At 48.5% G+C, this 23,793-nt stretch overlaps 1 protein-coding gene across 2 annotated transcripts in view; it reads right to left on the bottom strand.

Annotated features, from left to right (window-relative positions):
* Nucleotides 1-23,367, bottom strand: part of MAPKAPK3 (MAPK activated protein kinase 3) — a 107,810-nt gene extending 84,443 nt beyond the window's left edge. The window contains exon 1 of one of the 2 annotated variants that reach the window (XM_084292499.1): nucleotides 23,305-23,367. The gene's annotated coding sequence lies outside the window, so the exon portion shown is untranslated. Of the gene's footprint in view, nucleotides 1-3,887; nucleotides 4,013-23,304 lie in introns of those variants that run through there. The other variant, XM_084292498.1, reaches the window with a different exon arrangement.
* Nucleotides 23,368-23,793: the final 426 nt, after the last annotated feature.

Below are 23,793 nucleotides of genomic sequence, written 5' to 3'. Positions count from 1 at the left end.
GCCCCCTGCCGCTGGGGAGCCCCAGGACACTGGACGAGCTCTTTTGCCATCCTTGGAATGGCAGCCAGAATTCCCTGAAGCGTCCCGCGGGGCCCGGGGCCGCGCTTCCCAGAACTGGCGGCTGCTGACTCGGCTCGAGCTCTTCCTAGAACCGCCGGGGCCTCCGCTCGCTCGGCGGGGCCGGGAGGCAGAGGAGGGGGAGGAAGGAGGACGGCGGGGAAGAGGCCGCGCCGCGCAGAGCCATCAGCACTCCTGACGCTCTGCTTTCGTTTCCCACGTGGATCCCAGCAGGATTTGTTTTTACCTCGTTTTTAAGCGCTGGAGAGCACGGGAATGTGGGGTGAGCCCCGCTGTGGCCCGTTTGCACGGGCAGCTGACGGCAGCAGCTCCCCTGACCCTCACTGCCTCCCGGCTCCTCGGCTTTCTGTCCAGAAATCCTGGCTCCCGAACTGGAGAGTGATTCTGCGAGGGGTGGCAGCAATGCCTGGGCATCACACCGAAACCCCCTTCCAAGCTTCAGCACACATCGTACCAGGAACACCAGCGGAAATCCCACTCGGAGGGAGGTTTGCCATAAGACCGAGGTCTAAACCAGGCTGAGCCGAATGCCAGCTGCTGGCCAGGAGCGAGCTCCGTTACCAGCTCCCCGCGTGGTGGCTGTATGAAGGCTGCGTGCTCGTGCCACCACGCTTGTGGCAGTGTCCTCCTTTCCACGTCACGGCTTTCTTGAGCATCCACAGGCAGCCAGCCTGGCTCCTAATGCCACTCAAAGCTGCTGCACCTCCGTCCCACCACACACCTCGCTACCAAATTTACTTCTAGGGAACAGACATCCGTAGTGTGAGCCTTGCCTGCCTGGGACCAAATCCTTTTCTCAGCGAATCCCATGCAATTCCTCCTGCTTCAGGAAAACCGTGCCAAGGTGATGGAGAAAGAACACGGCCCGCGGTCCGGCTTCTCACCAGCACAGCATTTGGCTGCAGACAGGATTTTCAGAAGGAAGCTCCCGGAGTACCTGACTGAAAAATGACAGCTAGAAAACATGGCCCATGGTGGATGAAAATTGGGAGTTGAAAGAAAGCAAACAAACTAAATGGGTTTCCCTGCTCCGACAGCACACGTTTTTCCTTCACTCTTGTGCACTGCGAGGGAAGGTGATGATCTTGCTCCATTTACAGAGTTTTTCCTGGCCTGTCCCCAAAGTCACTATAGAGTGTGTTTATTTGGTTTTCATAAGGTCAAAGAAGCATATTTGGGTAGCAGAGAAAGTTTACTATGGACTTTCACCTTCGTGATCTTAAACCAAGTATGACAGTAGTAATGAAAAATGTTTACTGACATTTAAATACGTTCAAAGGGGCTCTTGGAGAAGAGAAGGCTTTCAGCGTCACTCCACATCCTTCTCAACAGCTTCTTAAAATCTATGTATTTATTAAATGCAGGAGGAAAAAGCAGCAGCCATTAAGATCTGGAGGTTACGATGTTCCCAGCACACACTGCTGCTCCTCCTGAGCCCCTGACGAGTCAGGCACGTCCAGGGAGTTACTCCCGCTGATCTCTGCAGAAGAATCCCAGCAACGCTTACAATTTTACAGACAACTTACCTGGGGCTACTCATGGGCTGCTTTAAATAGCCAGGCAGAAGCTGCCAGTCATGTGCAATGCTGCCTTTTCCATGGGAGCCAAAAAAAACTGCTGGCATGGCTTATCAGCTTAGTTTATCTGGAAACCTCAACATGCTGGAACTTCGTGTACTACACACCCTGTGCCACGGTCTGTAAAAACAGGCCATCAAGCATGCGCACTATCCAACAGGCGGTCTGTCCTACGCTCCACATCCCTGAACTCCATGGTCTGTTTGGTGGCAGCCCCTTCTCTGTTTGTAGTGGCCAGGGAGGTGGAAATGAAGAGGACTGGGAGCCTCAAGTTGGCCCACAGCTAGGTCGCATTTATCCAGTAGGAATAACCACAAAGCCCATTCTCCCACCCCACCCCAGTGGAGAGTGACTGGCAAAAATCCATGCTCCTGAGACACCTGAGGAGGTCAGAACACGCCAGGGAGGGGACACGAGCTGGTGCTGACATCCCCCCAGCACTGTCTCTGGACAAACCTGTGCTGCCTTTGACCCAGAAGGGTGACGACTACAGTGACCACGCTGCAACACACCACCAACTGCCCTCAGGTTCAAGCCCCTTCCTGACAAACAAAGGGAAGAAGAGAGATGACAAAACACAGACTGATGTCACCAGAGGCACCATCAAGCTGTCTTACATCAGCGGTTCTCTAGTTGCAGTCCTCAGAAGTTTGGGCTTTCCATGGATTACTGCCGAGCCCCATGGAAGATGACTAATTAGAGGAAACATACTGTCAAGGAGGACGTTTCTGATGGCAAGTTCTGAGTTATGTGAAAGTGGTGACAACCACTTCCCTAGGTGATGAGTTGCAAACAGATTCTCTGGGCCTTTGCATGCCTTGGGTGGGGGCTGACAGGTGATGCTCTTCCTCCTCCCACCTGCGTACCGAATTACATTCACTCCTTCCTAATTTAGCTCCTCTTGTTAAGTTCCAGGCAACCTCCTTGAATAATCATTTCTAAAACTGAGAGTACGATATGACAGATCCTAAACTCTCCCCTGAAGCTGATACATGGAAAGTTGAATCATGTGCTTAACCCCCTCAGACTGCACCAAAATTACGCAAGCAGAAATCCCCTTCTGAGTGGCAGGAGAGCATCACCCCAGCTGTGCAAAGCTTTAAGGACATCTCAGCTCTACTGTGATGAACCTGGGAGAAACCTACCTGTTACATAGTAATGTACAACATATGAGATACAAATCTATTTATAATAGCCACAGATCTCCATAGAAAATATCTTCAATCTGCAATTTAAGTTACTGTGGCTGTATCTTCAACAATTCAGTTACAGACACTACAGATAAATTAAGTCTCTTTTAGGCAAAATGGGTTAGGTGGTTTTACTGACGTGAGAGAAGACAGATGCGGGAAGTATTCCAGGAAAACCATTTTTTCCCCTCACTTAGAAAATGTGATGGTTTTCATCCTCACCCTTCGCTCCTGCTTGCCTAGCAGAAACAGTGAAGTTTTGAGTCTCAGAAGCAAAATTCAAGAAAAACAAAACCGATGTGATTCCACCCTCCAGGATGCAAAACTGCACAAACCAGCACAAAACCCTTCCTTCACGTACCGACCTCTTAACACGTAACGGGCCATCACTGCTGCTAACTTGCACGTGCAGCCATACTCAGGTCTGGCAAATGTTTGTCCTTAACTCCTTCTCCACTGTCCTTTGCTCTTGCTTATGACACGACCGCAGAGCTTCCACCACAAGCCCTCGTGTTTTCTCAGGGAACAGCTGATGAGCTGAACAAGGATGTTCCTTCCTTACTTCTTTGTCCTAGGTACACTGCTCCTGCCACCAACAAGGCCTAACAGCCCAAACTTTGAAGAACACCAAATTCTCAAAATGGTGATTAAACTCACTTGTTTTTGCTACAGCATCGGACACTGGCCTCTCAACACCATGCCCCGCGTGATGGAAGGGTTAGGATGCATTTAGGGAGAGAAGCACAGATCTGCAATAGGCTTTAGGAACCACTCCCTGAATTCCTGAAAAGCTGGTGAAAAGTTTATCCCCAGCACTGAGGACGGAGCTGCTCACATCCTCACCAGCCTGCCAAGGACAGTGAGGTGTTGCAAATATTCATCGAGGTCAAAGTAACCCCTGTTGTACTGCAGGCCGGGCAGTTGTCAAAAAAAGTCCTGCACATTTGCATCCAACATAGGGCGCAGAGAGGAGTAAGCAGTCAGACCTTACCTGGTGCCATGGAAATACAGTAAAATAGAGAACAAAATGTAAAAAACATACCAATTCACATGCTTTTGTTGCCTTCCATCCTCCTGTTTTATTCAGGCCATATTCTACTCTCATCTTCTTCTTTCACAATTGCTGGTTTTGCCCTTTTCTTTCCCTGCATTGTTTGCAGCAGCACTTTCTTTCTTTCTTTCTTTCTTTCTTAAAGTAGCTCCTCAGTTGGTATCTAGACTTCACAAACGCCCTCAGCTTCCCACTTCTTTTATCACACATCCCCTCCCTATCTTACCCATTTTCCACAGAGGACTTCCAATGCCCTTTATTTCCCCCAATTCTTTGTCCTCGCCTTCTGGCCACAACATAAATGCACAAACACTTCTAAATTTAGAACAGCCACTGCAAATGTGATCAGTCACTTGCCTTCCTTTATAACTCTATGTGATTTAAAAATAAATAAATAAATATATAAAATCGTAACAACAACAACAACAACACTAACTTTTTTTTTTCCTTCCATTCCTTGTTTATTTCTTTGGGGTTCTCTGCACTTGACCACGGAGCCAACTGCAAATCTCTCCAGACAGACAGAGCCCATTTCTCAGTTAACTCCTTCAGGCACTGCTAAGGCCACTGCTGCATATTTCCAGCAAAGCACTCATGTCACTGCCTCACCTCTCAGGGCTTAATTCTGCATACAGCACCATCAACTGCTTCTGCCCCATTAGCAGAAAATGCAAAGCCTTTTCCCACAGAGCTCATTTCCCTACGGGGTTTTGATTGCCAGGATTTGCCTTTATCAATACTCAGAAATTCTCCACTTGTCTGTCTTCGTCCTCCAGCTACATCTATCATGGCAGGGCAGCCACACGATTTATCACACCAATTCTCCTCCACCATAGCAATCTACAGCTCACCAGTGGGGTTTCTACAACCGAGACTAGGGCAGAAAACCCTGAAAGCCTGAGCCAAGTGAATTGCATCAATACTCAGCGATGACAGTGTGCCAGTGCTAATTACTTCGCTGCCAATCAGTTTATCAGAAACACCCGGTTGTGTGCTCATCTTTCAAGTCCCCTCCTCTGTCTCCAAGTGCCCCACCTTGCCTTTCTCTGCTGCCGAAACATCTGGGTGGCCGCTTCTCTTCTCGCAGCGTAGCCTAAGGAGGTGATTACAGCTCTAGGCAACATGAGCCACAACTAAAACACAGTGGAAAGAAGAGCAAGAAACCACGGTATAAGCTAAAGCATACAGATGTGTTGGGGCCAGCCTGGAGCATCTTTGTTGCTCAACATGGAAACGTTGAGCTGGTGCCTATCTGGAACAGCAGAAGGCAGCTGGAACAGCGCAGCGTTGGAGTGCCGCATTTGTTCTCCTCCCTTTCCCAGGAAGGCTGGAGGAATTAAACTAGGTCCAAGAACTCTTTCTTCTCAGCTAACGCTCATCTGCCACCAGCTTTTTTTGCGGGACAGTCCCTCCCATCCTCTTCCCCACGGCCACTTCAGCCAGCCTCTTCCAGGAAATCAGACAAGACAAGAGCAGAATCGCTCATTTGCCAGCCACCCGATCACGCAGCAGGGGCAGGAGATTGTAAGAGGAAACGCATTTTTAAAGGAGAAGTTTTTACTGCTTCTCGGGATCTGGCTTCTGTGTAGACTGACACACAAAGAAACTCTTACAACATGCACACAGTGAGGAATTCAGATTAGGGAAGTACAGAGAGAAGCGGAAACAGCTCTGAACCGAGCCTGAAAACCTGCAGATCCTCAAGCGCATGTCATAAGATGAGAGCAACAGGCTCGTACTAGGAGCTAGGGGAAAAAAATAAACCTACAACACCACCCTTGAGGAGCTGCTGAACTCTGTTTAAACTTTTTATTTGACGTAGATAATCTCCACAATTTTAATGCTTGACTTTTGAGGTGAGAGTGGGGAGCGAATGCCTGCCAACATAGCGAAGTGACTCGTGTCGCAAAAGGGAGCGTCTGGAGTAACTGACCCTGAACAGAAAAAATGAAGTCTAGTATTTTAAAAGGGTGAATTTATCTAAAGAATATCAAACCTGAGAAGAGTTATAAGCTCTACTCTCATGGCATTAATACTACTATGCCTCTTGGATCTCTTTTCAATACTTCTCATTCATTTCATAGGACTACATAAAAAGGGTGGCAATGCTCTTTCATGATCTGAAATCTCAGAAGTGGTGAGAGCTGGTGCAAAAGCCACAACTCTACCTGTCAGAGTAGTGCTTGGTACAGTGTTGGGAGCACTTATTTGCACGTCGATTCCTGCTGCCAATTTAAAGAACAAATGATCTGGGATTACAACTCATTGGACTGAGACAAACTTGCATTTGATTTACTGAGTGAAGCTTTCCAACCCTGGTCAGGACATTACCTTTGTCTCCTCCTGATTCACACACAGCCAAATACATCTGCACCCGAGGGGGCCTTTGCCATCCTCTGCAGATTCCCAAGCTCCCCAAGGCTGCACAGGATACATCGGTGCTGTGCAGAGTCACTGTACAGGGGGACAAATATCCACTGACCTGAGCTGCGGAGTTAGGAAAGATGAATAAAACGTAAAAAGACAGGACAGTTTACTAAAGGTTTAGTTCATGACTCAACAATCTGTAAAGTTTGCCCAAGAAAGGCTGGCAACCTGAAACTGATATAAAAATAGTCTTTTTTTTTTTTTTTTTTTTAAACAAAGCCAGAGCCAATCAAAACCATGTAACAAATCCACTGAACTTCAGGTTGTTACTGTGCTGCATTGCAACATCCTGAAACTTCCCAGAACAAAGCTTTTGTCCGCAGGACAGAGCCATTTACGCAAAGCAGAGAGATCTGCTGCTAGCAGCAAGCTCTGTGCGTATACACACGGCCGCAGAGATCATTCCTCAGCAGGCAGGAGAGATGTGTCCTCAAACAGCTACACATGTGTGCAGGCACATACAAACATAGCAAACTGCATTTGTTTGTTGAATTGTACCAGCAAAAGCTTTCCTACAAGAAAGTCGTGGTCACAAAATCGTCAAAGCAAAGAAAACAACTGCGCAACACAGCCCTTTGGGGATGGGGGTTTGGAGGACGGGGAGCCTGCAGGTTAGATTTTTCCTGGGCTCTGATGACTTCATGGTGGAGACAGGTGAAGTGAAAGCTGACTCGGGTAACTTTAGCCAGAGAGAGATAGAAATAAACAATATTATTCCTGGAAAGAAGGGGTAGTAGCTGTCCCTCTGCCAAAGCGCACTCCAGTCCAGAGCCTATTAGCAGCGGATTCCTTCCTGCGCTCCACCTCCCAGTGTCAGGGCAACGGTCCCAGGTCTTGACGTCAGCGCTGCCTTTTGTTTGCTGCAGACTTTCCCCTTCTGCAGGGTGAGCAGGCTGAGGCGCTGAAGTGGCTCGGCAGAGAGCTCCGCTCTGCCCAGGTCTGCCAGCTCTCCACAAGCCTCCAAGGACAGTCCGCTCCCTGCATTACCGATTCCAACCCTTTCCAGTGGAAAGAAAATTGAGTTGGTTACGTCGAAATTGTTTTACGTCGAAATTGTCCTCTTGCTAACCTTTCCTTTGACTTGCACCATGCTTTATCTTTTGTGGTTTTATCTTGCATTATTTAGATTACGAGATCTGCCAAGCAAGGACTCTTTCCATATGCATGTGACAAGACTATAAATCTACTTCTTTAACTATCAGATGTATTTGGAGAAAATCCTCACAGAGACGGGGGGACAGGCTTCTGGAGCTCCAGAATAGTGCTCAGGGATATCTGAGGGGGAAGGAAGAAGGAGGCCAGGTGTTACCACAAAATCTTTCCACCTCTCTAAACCTGCGACAACTACAGCCAAACAGGCGGTCTCTTCCCAAGCTAGCAGAGGAGCCTCTGTCGACCAGTCACGATGACTTGGGCACCCACAAGCTGTTCCTCGCCCCATGCAGCCAGCTGTCCCAAAACACAAGCTACCCCATGGCAGAAGAGGGAGAGAGGGACTTGCAGCTGAGCAGGTGCTGCTAAGTCAGGCTTCTCCTGCTGACGAGGCCCTTTAAGATGCAGCCGGAGCAGCCACTGTAAGATTGTGACACCCCTGATATAAATTCAACACTCTGTTACACCCCATAGCTTCTTTGTTTAAAGGCTGAATATTGTAGGTAAATAAATACGAGTCAAGAAGAAATGGAAAAAACGCAGTCACGTAACGCGCACAAAACCAGGCCCGGTAATCAGCTGCCGCGTGTTTCCGAGAGGAGATGCCAGCCTTCTCACATGCTCAGAGTTAAGATCTGACCACATTCATAATCCCTCCTTTTGACAGCACCCAGTCTGACCCTCGCTGGGATGTTCCCCAACGGCCCCCTCCTATTCCCTTGCTGCTGAGACTCCCGAACCCATCCCAAGTGGAGCCCAAGGCGCTGACCCCTCCAGAGGCAGGTGGGCTTCAGGCCCTCCCTTTTCTCCTTCTGAAAGCTCAAAGCTGGGGACCTTTCATATCTTCCCTGCTTGTAAGGTTCTCAAACTAGTACTTAACTTCGTAATTTTTGCATGAGTGCTGCTGCTGGCTTTCTGTATCTGTAACCAAGTGAAGAACGGGGCTGTCACCGGCATTCCTAGGCTCTTAGCAGCTAAGAAGATGAGCAGCAAATGCTTCTGCTAGTGAGCAAAAAAAAACCAAAGTCTTGTTCATCATCTCTCCTGTGAGAATGACAGAAAACTATGTGTTCAGCCTAGGCCAAGGCGCTTTGTTCCTAATAACGGGTTAATTGTGAGGAAGGGAACACAAGCTGCCTGCATCCCAGCAGAGCCTGGTCATCCCGTGCCATCCCACTGGGCTGTACAGAAAGCCAAACTTCCCAGGGGACCAGCCCACGTCCGGGGCTCTGCACGAGGCAGCGCGGCACCAAACCAGGCCGACCTCCTATCAGCGTGCCCTGGGAACACACGCTGCCCACCAGGTCACCGGGGGGATAAACGGCGCTCTGTGAGGCCTCACGCAGAGCCCTTCTCTAACAGAAAGGCTTGACAAAATTAAGCCTTGGGGATGACTGGCAAGCTGAACTCAATTTATGTCGCACGGCGCTCTCTAAAACCAGGCTGTGATGCACAGAGCCTATTTCCAGGTACTGGCGAGGCAGCTATTCCTGTAACTCAGCACTGCCCTCCCACTCCACCGAGGGAGGCAAGCGAGCGGCACAAGGCTTATCCGGAGCGCGCTGAACCCGTGAGTCAGGTCTCCAGAAATCAATAACTGAAAGGCTGGTAGTAAGGGTGTCGGGGTGGAACGGATGCGTGTGGCTAGTTACTGGCCTTCAGACTGCTGAGCGTGCAGAAAATCACACTTTGCAGGCTCCCCCCGTCACTACAAGGACCGAGAATCTTCTTTTCTGAAAAAGAAAAGAGAATTTGAGATTCTTATCTCATCAAGAGAGAAAATTATGAAGCCAGGGGGTTAAAGAAAAACGGGAAGAGCCTGCAGCGAGGCAGAAATGGTTCTCTAGACCACAGCCACCACCTGAAAGACCTGCTTGTAGCAGTCCCCATGGCAGGACGCGTGCCGTCCCGGTGTGCCCTCTCCCACCTCCCCCCCTGCATCCCATACTCGAGTCCAGCTGCACTTGCAGAGGTACGGTGGGGTATTTCCGAGCTCAAAAACACAAAGTGGCCAGAGAGCTGAAAACGTTCAGCTGCATCCTGGAGGTCTCAGCGAGCCACAAACACAACACTGAACGGGTGACAATGGCAGAACGGGCAGCACGGGGCAGGCACTACCAGTGCGCGGTGCTTGGAGGCCGTGGCTGCCTCAACTTCTCCGTCTGTCGTGCTCTTTTGTTTGCGATGTTGGGGCAGAGAAGTAAGGAAACAGAAGTCCAGGGAGGAAGTGAGTCAGGAAACCTGTACCTCAGCGCAGGGGGAAGTGTGACTCAGAGCGCACGGTGCTCGCCGCTCCCCGCTGCCCTGGAGGAGGTGATAAGATTGTGTAATCCCCAAGACAGCTTGCTGCACATCCTAATTCTGCTGATCCTCCCAGGGGAGGGGTGCCTCTGCTGAGTACTGTACATTAGCTGATTTCTTAGAATAAACTGTGACAGCTCCCTGTGAGCTCATCGCGTGGGAGGGGGATGCTGGGCTCCCTGCCCGAGCTGACAGAACGAGGAGCTACACGAAGCACCGAATTTATCAGGGGCGCAGCAAAGACCTGGCAGAAACCTCTCCTTTAATCTATTTGTTCTTTCAGAGAGAGAGAGCATAGGGACCTAAGTGCTTGAAAACCATAGAGGAACTAGCCAAAAAGCAGAGGGAAGGATTTCAGACAAAGAAAATTTGGGAAGGAAGAGGAGGACAAAGGTGGTGGCAACAGGAGGGGAAGAGACGGTCTGCGTGGTCAGGCGGGCTGGCGAGGGGCAGCCAGGGGGAGAGGCAAGTGAGATACCAGGGGGAACGGAGCCAAAAGTGGGGGTCGAGCAAGGGAAGCCTGAAAGAGGAACCAGGAGGGCAGAGAGAGGATGGAGGAAAGATCACAGGGAGAGTCACTCAGGGGTGATGAGGAAGGTGTATTGAAAAAACCTTGCTGGGCCTGAGAGAGAAAATGTGCACGGAGGGGAAGAGGCATCCTCGGTACCCACCAGCACCACGTTTCGCCTTTTGGGGTCTCTGGTCATCGGGGTAAGGGCCCTTCCTGAGAAACAACCAGAGCCGTAAGGCAGACAGGTGGAACATCACCGAACTGCCCTCCCTGACCCATACGGGCTGGTTTCCTCATCGTGAGCACAGGCAGGAGCAGTGTCAGCGCTCACACCGCCTCCCAGCCGGCAGCGCTCCGCACTTCGCCTGTGTTTGTACAGAGCCCGCTGCCACAGCACCTCGGGACGCTTCTGGAAATTTCTACTGCACAAACAAAGCGTGCACGCCAGCTGAACTTCCGAACTGCCACCCTCTGTGCCCCACAGATGGAAGCATGCCTACAGGGTTGCTTTTGCAAGCAAACCTCAGCTGCTTCAGGGGAGCTGAGGGAAGGCGCTCGCTGCCCCAGCACGGGCAGGGTTGGAGCGCGCATGCACCAGGAGCACTCCTGGGCTTTCACAGAAACTGTCACAGGGTCAGGAAAGGTCCTGTCCCACCTCACTGATGTCAAAACCCACAAAACAATAACAAGCAAGGCACAAGTTAGGGAAGTGAAGGATGGTTTATATAGGAAACTGTCTCTGGAGTGTTGTTTCCAGGAGGGACTGCTCTGCTCTGCCCAGGAAAGCTTCACACTTGGACACAGAGGGTCCGTTTGTCTGAAGAAGATCTGAACTGTATTTCAAGCACTGTTTTGGAGTCCTAAGCACACACAAAATGGCACTAAAAATACCGTAACACCTTTCGACTGCAAGTCCATCACGCTGTTTGAGTCAGGAGCCAGAAGGGACACAGCACCAGCTTCAGGGGCAGTGAAGATGCTGGCTGAGACTCAGAAGACCTAAAGCCTACTTCCACTTCTGTCCCGACCTGCTGGCTATCCTGGGGACAAACCACTGCATGCCCTAGGGCTCTGCGTCCCTTTTCTCCCTTTTTCTGCCCCACTGGTATCAAATCCAAGCTTTCGAGGCGGGGGCTGCTGGACAGCACATGTCTGCAACGTTAAATGCATCCCAGACCGCAAAATGCTAAATGGTTCTGTAATGGAAATAATAATGAGCACTTTAAGGTTCATGGCTGGTATTTCTAGGACAAATGTCACAGCTCATATGACCTAATGTCCCAGGGCTACCAGGCCTGGGGAGAAGAGCTGCGTGTTGGAACTGCGTGCCGGTGAGAAGGCAGCTTGATGCTTCTGGTAACAAGAGAGTAACGTTTTCATCATAAAACCCAAATCAAGGGAAATAACAATTCCTGTGAAATCGCAAGGCTGCTGGGAAACCAATTTGCTGGAAAGCTTTGCCAGATTTTGTGACTGTTATCACGGGCTCCGTGAGACCATGGACTGCACCTCCGGTGATCAGTCTGTTACTTAGAAAGAGGCCGATGATATTTTGTTCCTGTAGCTGTTTTATCTGCGAGGCCACGGTGCAAGGGCAGAAACTATCGGTATCACACTTTCTAATCACGAGTTAGTTATTCTGCCCCCTGCAAACACTCTCCCATCTTAGGGCACGGAACAGGGATGAGGCTCTGTCCAGCAGGGCTTTTGTGACGCTCTGCAAGCCTGACTCAGCTGCTGAGAGCTCCCCACCCACAGGATGCCTGCACTCTTTTGCAGCAGCTCTGCTTTTCCCTTTGAACCTGTGCTCATAGGAAAGCCCCAGGTGGAAGGCTCTATTTTTCTGCTTACTGTTTTTCAAGACGCTGCCTGGCCTAGATCGATTCCAAGAACTGAGGCAGTCAAACAAAGAAACTTTTACAGGCTCATCAGCAGCACGAATATCACTGCTCCGGCAACTTCCCACGCTGTAGCAAGAATTTGCACAAACCAGAATGAGACCACACGCAACAGGAGGGCTGCTCAGCGCCGGCAGAGAACCGCCAGCAGCAGCAGCACCTTCAGCACCTCTGCACACAGCAGAGGTGGCGGGCAGCCCCCGGCACCCCCGGCACGCTCAAAAAACCCTCCCCGCCACCGTTCATCCAGGCACCCGAGCAAACCGCAGCACTTCCACGGTGGCTTGTAAGATGCCAGTGCTTCAGCCCTTCTTTCTCCATCCTCTGTGCCCAGAGAACCAGCCACTTCCACGAACAAAACATCTCATCAGGTCAGCTCATTACATGCAGCTACCAGCAGCAGCTTACAAATAGGGAATCTGACATCCCAAGTTACCCGAAGCCCCTCTCGTTCCTTCCTCCTTTGTGTGCGCTTTGACAGACGCCTCTGCTGTCATTCCCAGTGGCTTTGTCTTCTTTCCTGGATGAAGGCACTGAGGAGCTGAAAGCAGCAGCCAGACCTCCTCCAAGCTGGACTGAGAAATGAACCTGACCAGTATCAACCTGATGATGTGCATCAAGTGGAAATTTAGGTCAGTTTTAGGCACAGAGGGAAAGGCAGGCATTTTCTTCCTCTCCTGAACAGGGAAAGCAAAAAGCATTGCAGCAGAAGAGCCTCTGGACTGCTCTTTGGCTAACTGCAGCCATGGGAATAACAACAGAAATACCTACACCTCTTAATTCTGGTCACCTTAAGCTGTTTTCTGGGTCCCATCAGAGTCACCACAGCCATCAAACTTGGATAAATTTGGCACGGGGGCCATGGCTGTGACAGTCACAGCTGTGAAGTAACAGCTTTGAGGCAGCCTGAGGAAAGAAGCAAATGAACCAGTGTGACCCAGTAACAGGTTCGTGTTCCCAAAGAGCTCTCTGCTTGGGGGCCCCACAGGCACTGAAACCCCCCCAGTACCCCTGCATCCCACACTACACAGAGGGGAAACTGAGGCAGGGAGAACAGTGCTCGTCCTCAATCATACAGCAAGAAACAGAAGCCAAACAGCACGATTATAAACGAAAAGCTCCTCCTCCCTACCCATAACACAAACGCAGACCCCATGTAAGTGATTTCATTTAACTTAATGGAATTTGCCCTGTGGCACACAGAGCCTTTATGTGCTGCTAGGAGCACATTATCAAACACGTTGTGCACCAGTGCACGGCGCTGTGCTGTAGCTACCCTCTTGTGGTGCACCTTGACCAGGATGATTTGGGGGGAGTGTGGCTGGGAAGCTCTTTGCCTTCCAAAAGGCATTTCCTGAACTGAAGCAGGACGTGGGGAGGAGGTGGCCACTGGAGCAGCCTGGCTGGCTAACAGCTGCTGTGGCTTCAGCTCTGCGAGGTGAGATTAAAGAGACTGAAGGTGGTCCTAGCATAAATCTGTTGGACCTGGGTTACAGCGGGGGTACATCTCGTGGGTGATGTGACAGGATTTCAGACTGGCTTCCAAGCACCTGCCTCCAATGAAAAGAGACAGCCTCTGTTCCTTTCCAAAGGATCGCAGCACAGCCTCCTCTGGTGCGGCGAGGGTTAATTCAGGCGAGCAAACAAGAGGGATGAAGATCAGCTCATCTTTTCCATTCAGGCAGATCCTGCCACAGAAAATGCTGGTTTCTCGATGCTCGGTGTCTCAGTGACTTCCAGGAACAGTGAGCTAAACTCAGCTGCTCTTCCCAGCACCAGCTGAGGGGGCGGCAGGGGATGGAACACAGCCCTGTTCTTGGAAGGCAGGAAAAAATAAGGCTCTGGCAGAGCTCTGCAAGCTCGCCTCTCTCCCCCTCCCCTCCCCAGAAGCCTCTTTCAGCATCTCTAATTCCTCAGGGTACAGCTGGGTTGGTTTTTCCTTTTATCAAATAAGCGTAAGAGCAACGCACGAAAACTGCAGGCGGCATTCAAGCCGAGAGAGGTTAAATAAATGAAATAAATAAATGATAAGCTCATCTCCACGAGCTCCGATGTGCCCCACCATTTTAGTGCATGACCTACTGTACTTCCTAACATTTTTGTTAGATAAACACAGAAAGCTACGGGACCATCCAATCCACGGAAACTATTTTTGGCTACTGTATCTTCATGCAATGTGAATTCCAAGGGATGATTGGATATTTGGACCTCTCCCAGCCTGGCTGACTGCGAAGGGAGCAGACAGTAATCTCATTGCTATTCTTCTGTGGAAACAAACATCTTTTAGAGATGACAAGTATCTGGCTTGTAGGTGCAGTACTCTGAATGAGATTCAGGGAACTAGAGCAGTCACCAGCTGCGAGGAATGTGAGGATAGCCTCAAGGCCCACAAAAAAGGAAAACAGGAATCAGACCCAGTCGGCTTCACGGCTGCCCACAAGCTGCCCTTGAACCACAAGGCCCTGAGCAGGGAGAAGAGGGAGCAAGCCTCAGCACCTCAGCTGGATGAGAACTTGCACCATCTTTTACCCAGATTTAAGTCAGGCCACACTGAAAGCTCAGCACGCCAGCACCCAGCACCTTGCCCCTTGCAGCCACCTCCCCGGCCAGGCGCGGTGGCCAGCGGGCCACCACTGGCCCAGCCTAACGAGTGGTCACCCCAGGACAGGGCCATGGCACGCTGCCACCAAGGTGTTGCAGGAGAAGCTGTTCCCTGAGATGTGCGGTAGCTGTGCAGCAGATAAGATCTCTGCCTCCAGTGCAAGCAGTCTCTCACCTCTCACCTATTACACGCATTTCGTGCACTTCAAATGCTGTGGTTTGCTGTTGTGTTTTGTTTGTTTGGTTTTTTAACCTGCTGAACAGAAGGAAAATGCAAACCTGCATGGCTCCACAGGACTCTGAAGTTCCCCGCACGTGTTTTAGAAGACAAGCAGACTTGTTATCTTCCATGGGTTTCAGGGCTATAAAAGGATCAGGGAACAGCACGACAAGCAACGCAGAGTCTGCAGCAAACTACAAGGCTGGTTTACAGGTTGTTGAACACCTTCCACTTGCTGGTTTCTAGGTTCTCGGACACCAGCTAACAGCCTTAAGCACCCTGCTGTCCCTTCAGGGTTTCCAAACTCCTCCAACATGCCATGCCATTTATCTTTGCTACCCTCGGTTGGGAACAAGAAGTGAAAAGTCAGGCACCAGGCTCAATTTTAGCTGTACAAAAGCTGCTACTTGCCCATAAATCAACGTAGATGTGCTGATTTACACTGTGTGAAAAATTGGTTCATTAGCTCTAATTAAACAGAGGCCCAAGCCACACAATTTAAATTTGAGCAGTGTTCTTGAACACCCTGTTCAGCCCAGGAACTGGGATTTGCTTGGTGCTGTCCTATATTTAGCATACAGTAACGTAACTGAAGCAACAAAATTAGCCTCGCAAATAGACTGGTTTCTCAGTACTTAATCAAGGACCTTTTCCCAGAACTGCCGAGGGCTGAAATTAAAAGAAAGGAATGTGTGGTAATCAGCCCCATGGAGACAGAAGGAAACCACCATGAGTTTGAAGTCCAAACATACATTCTGGCCAGCTGAATGTACCGTTGTTTAAATTAAATGTGGCTTCACAGTGACCCAGCCCAGGGATTGCACGGAACTCTTCAGAGGGCACAGCCTGTGCACAGGGAATTACCGAGCAGACACAACTCCAATGGTCAATAATTCACCGCACTCAGCCCCCATCCATAACAGATGCAGAAAATGATAGGTCTGAGGTACCCCTGCCATAATGCTGACCTGTTTCTGTCCATGGCCCTGGCATGCGGCACCAGGTACAGAAAGGAGAGTCTGAAAGACAAACCCAGGGCACAAACTGCAAAATGCACAAAATGGGCAACGAGCAGAGCACGGCAGCACCAAGCAACAAAGCAAGGAAAGGAGGCAGGAGCCTGCAGCTCTGCTCTCGTTCTAATGCACTTTAATAGGTCTGACAAGATAAACTAGAAGGCTCCATTTTCCATCCTTTCCTTAATCTACTTTTTTGCTGGGAGGCTGAATAGAAGAATTAAAAAGAGAAAAAAGTTCTGTCACTGATTTTCAAACTACTATTAGGATAAACCCCTCTCCCCATTCTAGCCCAAGAATTGCCAGAGGAGTAAGACAAAGAAAATATTCTGTAGGCAGTAATACAGCCAGACATTTAAGAAGTGTCGAAATACTTCAGAAACTGTCAGAGCTTGCAGCTGATGCTGAATGAAAGCAAGCTTCATTTTTATGCATTTCTACAAAAGCAGCACCAAAGGCTGGTTAGCTGTCGGTTAGGACTTGCACAGACACTGATGAAGTGCTAAGTCAGAGGCAGGTACACACACTTTGGAGCTGCATTTTCTAGCTTTGGCAATCCCCTTGAAGAACCCAGTTGTGCCTCCCCATCGAGTGGACGGAGCAGCCTGCCACATGCAGAGCATGCCCCTACAAATGCCCTCCAAACAGCTTCTGCCAAAACATCTTCAGGTTGGGTTTACTTCCTCCAGGCAGAAGCTACTGACTCCTCTGGCAATTTTCTCCTAGCTGGGCAGATAAGGTGAAAAGGCTGAAAATCCCCCTGTGCTGGTTTCATTTACTGCATTCTCCTGCTAGTGTGGGAGGCAGGATGTGAACACAGGGCAGGGAAGCAGAGAAAATAAGGGGAGAAATCGGATAAGGGAACCACACAACACTAACATAAATCAGCCACTGTGACTTTGGTTTACCCAGAGGCAAGACAGCTGGGAAGGAAGGGCACAGTTTGCTCCCCTCCCTGCAGCAGAAAAGCTGCCTGGGCTCTGAAGCTGAATCTGGAAGTGCCTCCCTCTGAGCTCCAGCTATTGAGAATTGATTATGCAAAGCCCCATCAGGGAAAGCATGCCCTGTATGGGGCAGATCTTTCCCAATGCAGTTCTACAAAACATTATAGCATAATTAAGCTGCCGTTAATATTGATAACTCCATTTTGAATTCTATTTCTAGTCCCATTTCCTCCATTAATCTAAGAATTAATACTGCTTTCACATCCTTATTAAAGATACCAGCGTGACAGCAGGAAAAAAAAAATAGGCTGAGAATCTTATTCATAGTGACTCACATCAGGTGCAAACTGCAAAGAGCTCCAGAGTGCAAAAACCTCCAAGCTAACCTAACAACCCCAAAGCCTCTCTGAGATTCACAGATATGAGCATTTCCTAGAAGAATAATGAGAAGAAATCATTTACTCTTAGATTACAAAACACTCACTGGAAACATAAGTGCATTTGAAAAACACACATCAAATGCAATTCAAGGAAACACACTCCTGGCTCCCACGTTTTTAAGAAAAGCCAGGCTGCCTTCCTCCAAGGGCATATTCATGAACGAGAAGTGGAATTAGTGCTTCTGCCTCTGTGGTGAACCCATTCACGCCAAGGACAGCAGAGCTGCAGTGGAGGGCGCAGGAGAAGCTGTGAGGCACAGCTGGTGGGGAGCTGGGGGACTGCACAGGCCTGTGGATGATAAACATCTTCTATCATACAACTAAACCCAGAACCAGTGTGCGAACTAATTTACTGCCTCGCCCTTGGCCCTGCCTTTCCTTCCTCCCCAAAGACGTGCTGCTCCAGAGCGGGTGCAGAGCTGGGAGACTTCCCTCAGCTCCCAGGCACGCCGTCTGCGGAGCATCCAAGCCCTGCAGCTGGACAGTGTCAGGGCAGGCACAAAAGCTCAACATTGAGCACACCTTTCCTTCAGCAGGGAGGCTTGATGCTACGCAGCCTCCACACTCCCTTCCCAGCCTGTCAAGAGGGGGATTACCCCGTCAGCATTGGCATCGCCACTCAGAATGTTTTCAGAGGAAACAATTCCTAAGCATACAGGAGTTCAAGTCACTGGTGGACAGAATACCCGAGTAAGCCAGTGAGCTCCCACCTTTCCTTGACATTTAATCCAAACCTGATATTGCTCTGGGGGATGACGGCTCCAAGCCTCACCGAGCTCCCTTCCCTCTCAACCAGCACCACTTTGTGGCCTTTTTGGACCCAGAGCCTTTTTCCAGACTCAGTGGCTTCAAGCCAGCTGTTCCTAAAGAAGCAGAAGTGTTGCTCTGTCCTGGAAGAGTCACGAGATGCCTTAAACCCAGCAGGAACACCAAGGGATCCTCTCCCCCAGGGCTGGTCCGTTAGCCCGCAGAGCAATAGGGAGCCAGGGAGGAAGCCCCTCACCCCAAACTCTCTACACCGTGGCTTTGCTCCAGCCATCCACTTTCCCTTCTGGCATATTGAAGTCGCTGTGTCCTTGATCTCTCCCTCTTAAAAATTACCACCTGCAAGCCACCTATGCTCGTAGCACGTCTGCCAGGCTTCTGCCTGCAAGTTATCTGAACATGCACTTTCTAAAATGCTTGTTCCTAATCAGTGTTTTATAATATTTTTTTCCTTGTGGCCTAATAATTTAGAAATTAATCCTTCTGTGATTCGAGTATATTATTCTGCTGTCATCCAAACACAGATCAGAAATACTTACTAAATGCTTCTACTTAATTTTCATCCTCATTAACAATTGCACCATTTCAATTTCAAAGAGGCATTATACAATTTTCTGTTTCAAGCAGATTGTTTAAATTCTTTATTGTCCTTGAAGATAGCAGCCAAGGATAATTTTACATTTCCCTTTTTATTTCCAGCTTTCTACACTTCATTTCTAATTTATATTAACTGCTGCCCATTCTCCCTCCCCTTCCATGCCGCTTTTACTTTTTTGCTCCTAATGCTGTCTTCACCACTGAACAACGACCAGCTTTTATGCAGACACCTCTTTCCCGAGGGCACAATCACAGTTTTTCCATACAATTCACTGTTCTTAAAGGATGTCTAAATCTAGCATTCCTATAAAGCTCTCTCTGAATTCCAATCAAAAAGTCCTTTAACTTCAGATAAATTGTGTGTTACATTACTGGTTTAGTCTTCTTGTTTAGATTTTCTATAACAAAGGTCACGGTTATGCAGATACAACAACTACCAACCCAGCACTGAAATCCTTCACTCCCAGATGTGCTGGGTCTGTACAAATGCCACTCTGGTTTCTTGAAAGCCACACAAGTCCTTCCACTCTGAAAGGCTGCACCTGCTGAGCCCAGGTTCCCCAGTTTGTTTTGGTTGTTGCTGTTTTTAACTAAAGGACTAAGTGGAAAATAAGCCCATGTTTAGTGACACTGCAGTCTGACTCTGAGCTATCAAAACCACGGATGCAGAGAGGTAGGACTCTCCTTTGATGTTTTAATTCACCACACTAACTAGAGTATCACATATAGCCGAAGATAAAGCACCCAGTCCCCTCTACACAGGGTTCACCTAGATCTGTGGGGTGGAAGCTGAGTGCGTTCACTCACCGCACAGAGTGCATCCTGCTGTACGTGTGCCCTGCAGTCATTTTCTGTTAACTTCAGGTTCTTTTGGGATGTCATTTGTAGCCTCACGTTATCAGAACATTACTTTTCTCTAGCTTGGTTGCCTTCATTATCAAAGGTAAGCTTTAAAAGGAGAAAAAAGAAAATTGGGAAGAATATTCCACTGCTCTACCTTTGGAGGCAAGAACACCAGGCATATTACCCCATGAGGAGCTTCCTGAAGAGCAAACGAGGATTACTTTAGCACAATGACACCTGAGATCCTGTGGTATTTTGAAGCTGCAAGTGTTTTTTCTTCTGAGGAGCCTGCTTTGCAATGGTTTTTCACTCATATATTGTCCTCAGACCTTGCCACCTGTGCACCAGAGGCTGTTAAGAGATCAGACATCTAATATTTGTGATTCTGTATCTGGAAAGACCTGGTCTTGCTCTGGAACAATAGAGATGGACTTTTCTGCTTTATTTCCTGTAATTCTTTCATGTTTAACTAAATGTAGTTGCTTTTCAACATTTTCTAAAGTTACTTAAATGCCCTCACTGAAATCATCTTTAACTGGATTGAACATAAACAAACAGAAAAAGCTCTTACGACCTTTGCATCAGAGCGTGTCTGCTATTTTTGTTTAATTTCTAGGCTGGAGTCAGCTCAACTGTATAGTCCTAACCAAGCTGTTGAAGAACAAAATGGCCCTAGAAAATCACAAAAAGGCCATCAGCATGACTTGTCTTGAAGATTTTTCACTCACCACTGTCTTTTCCATACACAAATGACATTTCACCCAACCAGGACTGTTTCAATACTTCAACAATTAATTTCATTCCTTACTGACTCAATGCAATTTACAAGGGGTATGTTTCTGGCACTCAGTGGTTAGTGTCTCTCAACAATGGCCTAGCCTCCTAACTTAATCCTGTCTGAAAGGATCTGTGTAAAACCCTCAGTGCTTTTTATTACTATTATTATTAGAGAACATCTCTCAGCTGGATCCAGCTGTTGCAAGGAAAGAAGTACTCTCCCAAAGCAGAGATCTCAGTAAGTTCATGAGCGCATGCGCCAGAGGTTCCTAAACAGTGCTACTGCAGTCACTGAAAGATAAACTACCTGGGCCCCAATGCAAATGTCTCTACAAGTGCTGCTAAAGCTGATGGAGATGGGCTGTACTAAATGCGAGCTGAAGTGCCCGTCTTGACTCAGGACAGGGAGCACGGGTCCTGCTGGGGATGGCTACGGTAGCTTGAGGGTTATGGCAGTGTATGACCAGAAGGTGCACGAGGAAAGTAGAGGCCTTCTTCCTACAGGTGTGAGACAGCACATTGCTAGCGACCGCTGCCTCGTGGTCTGCCCTTGACTCCTGCTGCTTATCCCCGTGGCTGCTATTGCTGCTGCCTGTGCGTTACAGCAACACGAGTCTGGGAACCCCTGGCACAGGTTATAGCCACAGGCTGAATTCCTCTTTGATACCACTTAAGCCAACATGAGTTCTGAGAAAATGTTGCCACATGTTCTCTCCATGACGCAGTGCTGAACAAGCAGCTCTTATTTTGTGTTGCCTCCAGTTTAAAAGTGATTTCAGTGTATGGTCCTGTACTCAGCGCTTTGCTGCAGGGTGACTTGGAGCTGGACGAATGCGGCAGTACCAGTGCCCACGAAGAAAGCTCTACGCTCTTCTAGCTGTATCTGAAATAATAGTACTCAGGACTGTTCCTACCTATTGGAAACTTTCAGTTATAAGCACCACGAGGAACGCTTATGTCATTTGGGTCTCTCTTAACCTCTCTTACCTGAAATAAAACAAATAACCCTGTGCCAAAGCCTTAAAAAACGCAACACCCCCCAAATCTGAGGCTGTGATGACAGCCTGGGTTTAGCAATCAACCACCGCTTGAAGTCAGGTTAGCCAGTTACTTATGATAGAGCCTTATTCGCTGTGCTGTTCCTCTGAAAGACTCCAGGGGCTGTTTTCACCACTGGTCCAACTCACCACAAAATCACAAAGCACGTTGCCTTTTCCACCACCCACCAAGAGTTCGTTACAGATCACAGCCATCTCCAGGAATAAAACACTGCTGACATTCTGGAATCCTGTGCAATTGCCCGGATTAAAATACCAGCCTGTGCAGATCTTTTTTCTAGATCCCTGACACCTCATCCAGGAGAAAGGCAGCTGGCTTCAGTGCCATGTTAGGCTCCCTTCATTGTGTTGGGCTTCGCTATTTGTGAGCGGTCATGGAGGAGGTTGTGTGAACATGCCTCCATAAGGGAATGACTCTTTGAGAAAATCCAAGAGTTTTTACCCTTCTTTCTGCAGCATGTCTTGTTCTCTTCTGAGAAACTGGGCCTGAAAAACTTCGAGATGTGCCGCAGTCTCCTACTTACCCAAGCTTTCAGGAAGGAGAAGTCAGGGAAAAAAGAGCCGTTAATGAGAAAAGGTGGGTTTTGTGGGAACTTATTGAGCCACAGCACACAGCCCTTAGGAGACGTGACTGTTTCTGCTCTAGCTGTACTTCTAGCTTTCCGCACAGACAGTAACAGTCCTTTCCTCCTTTAAAATTACTTAACGTTAACTGAATTAAGTCTCAACGTGAAACGTCTAGCTTCCAAGAAGAGGAAGCCTCTTTAAGGAGTATTCACTAACTAATCCTGAGAAGTTAGGCTAAGGCCAGAAGGCCCATTTCTTCAGCTTGTCACACAGCAACCCATCCTGCTCACGCGGAGCTCTGCAGCCTTGTGAGCTGCAGCTTCTTAATTTTTGTTCATGACCTATTTATGCCACTGTTCACAAGCTACCCAAGACTGCCGGGCTATTACAGCTTCAAGGTATGAACTGCATCCTCAAGCGAGCATTACACTTTCATTTTGGAAATTCACACATGCACACAGAATTTGTTAAATTTTGAGAAACAAGGTGAGGAAACAGATTCACTAAATGTAAATTGATTCTTTTCTCAGAAAAACAACAACAAACAGAAAAACAGTCATAATCCCAGCCAATCACACATGTATGCCTTTAAAACTCTTTTCAGCTTTCAGATGGATTTTTTTTTAACTACTTGTTGGTTGTGTTTGCGTGGTTGAAGAGCCAGCAGTTAGCAACAACTGCTGTTCAACTGAAATTATACCATAGTACCAGTATTTTGTGGGTTTTGTGACACTGTGCTGCTGCCTCAAGTTGTCCTGTGCACAGAAATAGTGCTTTGAATGGAACAGCTGCATTTTATCCACAACTCTTTACTTCATTGTCATAACAACAGGAAAAAACTCTGAGGGATGTGTGCTCACTAAACCAGTTATAAAAAACACAGACACAGAACAAAGCAAGAGACATCAGCCAAAGGCAACTCCTCTGGTATGCAGGGTAAGGGAATGGGAGAGCCTTGGGCATCTCTACCCTCCTGCCCTTATTTTTATGGCACTCCCAGGAGTCCCCTTCCAGCACGCCCCAACTCAGAGGGCAGCACACGGGGCAGGAGCTGTGAACTCCCTGCACCACATTCAGAACAGTCTCAGCAAACTCCACCAGCCAGAGCTTGCCCCAAGCCTTGTTTCACTGCGTTAGTACCCCAAGGTAACCCTAGGCCTGCTGGGCCCATCAGAATAGAAAAGACATTAAAGAGTCATTCTCACCCCAGCAGGGCAGGTTTCCTGCTGTTATCTGGGCCTATTCCAAGGCCCAGGTTGCACAGAGATCTCCAAGCACAGAAGTGACTTACCTTGACTGAAGTTCACAGCCCATGGATAATTCTGCCCAGGCCTGCACACCACTTTGGCTCCATTCACACCACTGAAACTGTTTTAAAGAAAGCAAAAAATAAAATAAAATAAAATAAAAATAGGTAACTTCACTCTTCAGGAATGCATTCTTTCAGATTTTTTATTTTTATTTTTTTACTTTTTCTAATTCTTCACAAGACTAATGACCAGAAGAGCAATCCAACAGCAGCCTTTGCTGCCTATATTGACTCAGCCAAAAGCAGACACCTCACTGAAATTCTCAGAACAGGGACTTTAGAGGTAAACGGTGAGAGAAGGATGCATCCAACCTGGATCTGACTATAGCACTCATGTTAATGCCCAGCCTGCTCTGCTGGAAGACCCAGCATTTCTCAGGTGCCTAGGCTTGCATTCTGTCTCCACCAAATTCCTTCTGCTGTCCCTTCAAGGATCAAATGCAAAGGGCTTGATCTACTTGTCCTGTTAGT

Source organism: Netta rufina, assembly GCF_964035555.1.
Source record: "Netta rufina genome assembly, chromosome: 10".
Taxonomy (NCBI): Eukaryota; Metazoa; Chordata; class Aves; order Anseriformes; family Anatidae; genus Netta; species Netta rufina.
This window is presented reverse-complemented; position numbering and strand designations above follow the sequence as displayed.